Genomic DNA, 5,459 nt, shown 5'->3' on the forward strand with positions numbered 1-5,459 from the left:
CAAATATCTAAACTAAAATAGCTCCTAAATATTTTAGACTTGCATACTCAATTTAGGCTTATAAACCTTTTCGTACAAATGCCAATCGTAGCGCTTGAATACGCCACCTGTGGGAAGGAGACCATCGTCAATAACCCAATCTGCAGCTCCGGCGAATGAAAACGTAACAGCAGAGAACATAGTTTTTTACTTGCTTGAGAATGCAAACAAGTTACTTCTAAATGATGTAATTTGCTTCATTCACCGTAGTTGGTTTTAAACTTATCTTTTTCAAATTGGCGATCGAAAGCGTTATGGAAATTTTAAAATATATTTTTAACTCTTAGAGACAAAAATTATTAAGAAAAGAAAAAATATCAAGGGAAGAAAATATATAAGAGGGAAGGGAGAAGGGCCTAAGGCATTCGGTCTTCTCCCAGATGACGTATTCAAGCGTTGCGATCTCCTATATTGTATTGCTTTTTTTTTTTCAGAACTCCCTATTTTTTTTTAATTAAAAAATATCTTACAATTTAAAATTAATTTAATATCTATTGCTATAACAAATTCTAAATTCAAAAATAAAATGGACATTAAAAAAGAAAATTATGAACTATTTTAATTAGTACATAATGCAGTCAATTTAAATTTATAGTTTTTTTTCTTATTTTATTGTCATAATAGCCCTAAAATCTCATGTATCTGAAATATTTTTGAAACTATGCAATGATATAAAATTCAAATTTTGTAAAAATCTATTGGATTATTTCCTTTTTGGTTGATAGTATTCCTAGCGTTTTAATTTTAGTGAATACAATAATTAACATATCTATATGATCTATATATATTTTTTTCAAATATATATTTAACTTTACAGTAATTTGTAATTATTTTTAAAATTTAGTAACCAATGATAAAGCATTTAGAAAAAAATATTTTTTTAATTTGTTTCAAGAAATAATTTCTTTCTCTTATTGAAAAATATTTTATTGCATAATTAATTATCTGTTAAAAAGCCGCCGTGTTTTTTTTTTCAAGGTGAGATATACAGTTCAATTCATAATCTTTGAATAAAATTATTTAAAAAAAAAAAATTCGATTTTCCGAATATTTAAAAAAAATGAATTTAGTTTTTTTTTTTAAATGTAAGTTATGTTTAATTTAATATAAGTATCAGAATTATCGCTTGCGATGCTTATGTTCCCTTTACATTCCTCCTCCTCCGCTATCACAGCCCTCCATTGGACGGCTAGGTATGAGTCACTCGCAGCTGTTATGGCCTTTTCTATTTCTCGGAGGTTACGATGAGAACCGGATTTTTGAAAAATAATTACCTGAGCTAATCAATTATCACCAATCTGGTTTCCGCTCTCAAACAAGCGATTTTTTTTCTCATGCGAAAATATTGGCGATCGATATGGGCAACACTTTGCATGCTTTCACCATTAGCGTGTGGAGAGTCATAGGACCGGTATCCCTTTTAGATATTTTTCAAACTCTCTAATTACAAGTAAAAATTTATTTTTTGGCATTTTTAATTCTGAAAGCCAGTTTAATAGTTGCTAAAGAATCTGTTAGATTATTGGTACTGAAATATAAAATCCAAATAAAAAAATTTTCAGTCATATTTCAAAAATTTGGTTTCGTAAATTAAAATGATGAATAACTGTTTCTTAGATCTAACTGCAAATAAAAGTAAATTTGCAAATAATGAAAGTGAGTCGTGTTTGAAAAATTTTACCTCTAGAGGAGGGAGAAAGTGCTGTGTCATTCTGTATTTTATAACGAAAAATTATCAAGATGTTTAATATATTTTCATTAGTTTTGAACTCAATATAATAATTAAAAAGTACGAAACATAAGAAAAACATAATGATCTGACACAGTTTTCCATTGTTGTCGGTGCATTTTAATTGACTGGAAAATCACGTGGTAGCATCCAGTTTTTCAGTGCCCTCACTAATTCATCTAAAATTTTCGCATTGGAGTCGCGTTTAGATATACATATAATAATAAATGGGGCCAAGTTTGAAAATTCTTAGTTAATACAAAGACAAAATATGAGTCTTTATGTATACGCAGAGAACACAAGAAATGTTCAGAAACTTTTCAAAGTTTCGCGACATTTCATTCATGAGGGGAATATTGAGAGTAATAATTTAAAATATTCCATTAAAATTGCCCCACTGTTAAAGAAACGTTCAAAAGATTTTTTTAATTCTGTTATGTCGAATTCTTGGCCATAGATGGCGCCACTGGAAAGCAAGAACAATCGCACCCCCTCTGCCTAAGCAGTCATACGTCAACAACAACAATTCTGTTATAAAAATAAAAAATATTATATTAGCCTTTTTGTTTACGTAAGAAACTGCAGATCACCTCGGGACTCTAGCTCGCATTCATGGGACGAGCAATTTAGAGCTTCATAACATTCCACATGGGCATGGGATCGTGGTCCTCTGGCAGGAAAGAAGCTCATAGGTCAGTTCGTAAATTTGCTTCGGGTGCACCTTATTATGCCCCATGGTGCGGTCACAAATTCGTCTATAATCTTTTGTCTTGGTGTGGTATTTTAGTATCTTAAAACAGGGCTCGAAAAAATTCAGAAACTTTACCCGTCCCCGAGCGCGGCTTGTCCAACAATGTACCCGTCCTCCTTTGGAACTAACCCGTCGCTTCTAAATAAATAAAAATATAATTTTCTCTTATTTATTACTAACATTTATATAAATTGCACAATGAATTAGTAGTTACTAGGATTACAAATACTAGGATAACATTATACAGTAATAAAAGAAATACTAGGTTACTAATCGTAAAACCTAGTATTTCTTTAATGAAATAATTTAAATAACAAAGGTCAAGTTATCTGTCAATTATCATGTCAATTTATCCGATGGTACTGCGCTTTTTAAATGAATCAAATACGACGTTTGCCAGTTCCACAATCAAGCCAATGATTTACAGAGGTTTCTGCACAGAAATCTGAAAGAGGTTTTCCATTTAGGTAGATGTTCATAATTGCAGTTGATGCTTGTTGTTTAAGACCAGTACGTAGTACGTAATGTGTTTTTTTTATGTTCATTGCTGAAAAGCCCCTTTCAACCGCTGCAGTACTCCCAGACAGAGAAAACATCAATTCCACCATGCGCAGTATTTTGCTGTATTTCGAGATTAGAGGGTCATTTTAGAAGTGAGGAGCTAGACTCTTGTAAGATAACAAAAATTGAAAATATATCACGAACATTAACGGGAAAATGGCCGTCCGCGCGGACGTTGGATTCGAGAAATTTGTTGTCCGCGGGGTATTTTTGACCGCCAAGGACGGGCGGTTTTTCGAGTCCTGTCTTAAAATGATACATTTGATCAAAATTATAGATTAATATTAAGAGAAGTTCTTGTCCAATATGAATATTTAGAAAATGGATCAAGTAATTCTATTATAAAGGTGATATTGACGATGCAATTAGGCCTCATTGTGAATTGTCCATACTTTTCTGTATGGCTCAGGGGATAGAGCTTTCGCCTTCCAATGAGGCCAACCGGGTTCGAATCCCAGTCGATACGAATTCCGCATCCGGCTTGCACCGACCACAGTGCTGACGTGAAGTATCCTCAGTGGTAGACGGATCATGGGTTAGAATCCTCTTGCCGTCAGGCCACGGTTCTCGTGGTCTTCCCCTCCATGTAATGCAAATGCGGGTTAGTTCCATCAAGAAGTCCTCTGAGAAGGCAAATTTCTCCCAATACTCGATCCAGGAGTTCCCTTGTCTTCTGGATTGGGTTTAAATTTACAAGGCTACGGAGTTGAACATTAGTAGGCGTAAATCCATAAAATTGGGTCGGCTGTTCAACGACGGTTATAAAATAAAATAAAATCAATTGATTCAGAGTCCTCCACAAAGACAAATTTCACCCCATACATGACCCAGGAGTTCCTTTGTTTTCTGGATTGGTTTCAAAATCACAAGGCTACGGAGCTGAGCATTGGTAGTCGTAAATCCAAAAATTGGGTCGGCTTTTCACAAACGGTTATAAAATAAAATAAAATTAACTAATAAGTAGCCCTCTTATTTAAATACGATATCACTCTTTTAGGGACAAGCAATTTGGCGCCTCATGCCATACCACGGTACCATGGTCATCCGGTTGTTTACCGGGAATCAAGGTTCTAAAGTCGTTTCTGTGGATTTGGGTGGATATGGGTTACTAATTTTGTGGCTTGATGTGGTAGTTAAGTTCACTAAAAGGATGTGTCTGACCAAGTTTAAAAATTATAGGTCAATATTAAGCGAAGATAGGCTATTATGTATATTGAGAAATTGAGCTATATACTTCTATTTTAAAGGAAATATTGACATTACAATTAGGCCGCAATCATTTAAAAAAAAAGCTTCTTTTTTACAGTGAGATTGATTTAATAAAATATTTTAAACTATTGCTCTCAATATTCCCCTCATAAAGCTTCGGGGCACAATGAAAAATATCTTGCGTTCTTTGTATAGGCATAAAGGCCTGTATATAGTTTTTATATTAACCTATATTTTTCTAACTTTGCCCCATTTATTATCTCAAGATAAGTAAACACGAGGTTGAGCTTCAAAATTATTTAACTTCTAATTTTCAAACTTTGTCCCAGTTATTATTTCAATATTAGAAAACATGAGGCCAAATCGCAAAATAAATTACGAAATAGTTTGGGAGTAATGGGTCTAATTGTAATATCAATACTTCGTTTACATTAGAAGTATATAATTCAATTTTTGAATGTACATAATGGCCTATATCTTTTCTTAATATTAACCTATCACTTTTTAACTTGGTCAGATATATTTTTTTATTGTATTAAAGTATTACGCTCTATTATGCCCCAATGTGTGACCCTTAATTTGTCTATAATTTTGCGTCTTGGTGTTGTAGTTTAATACGCTATAACGATATCGCTCATGGGCAGCAATAGTGGCACAACTAAAAGAAATTAAGTTTTGAGATAAGTGCGTTTAAAGTTTTCATTACTAAGCAAAATGCATAAAAAATGCTTTAGTTTGCTTAAACGAAGATTACCTTCAAGTTGAATTATGAGTTGTGCTAGTATTGCTGTTGAAAGAATGTGTATTTTCATATTTACACCCGTTCTTAGTCCAAAACGCATGTTTTTTGAGTTGTGCCACTATTGCAGCCCATGAGCGATATGTTTGATCGATTCAAAATTATAGGTTAAAAGGACAGTTTCTCTTCCTTAAGAAAAGGAAAAGTGGTTTTACAAAGTATTTCTGCATATCATATATTAATATATTACAATATCATAAATATTTATGATTGGATCCAATGTTAAAGCGTAGTGCTTTTTTATAATTATAATGGTACTTGATAGAAAAAAATATCGTCATAATATAATATGAAATGCATACTATCACTTTTTACTAGTAAATAATATTAAATTAGACGTATGTCTTACTCTATTTCTAAATAAAACATAC

The sequence above is a fragment of the Parasteatoda tepidariorum genome, chromosome 2 (genome assembly GCF_982258835.1).
Source record: "Parasteatoda tepidariorum strain Cologne lab strain chromosome 2, Ptep-v5.0, whole genome shotgun sequence".
Lineage (NCBI taxonomy): Eukaryota > Metazoa > Arthropoda > Arachnida > Araneae > Theridiidae > Parasteatoda > Parasteatoda tepidariorum.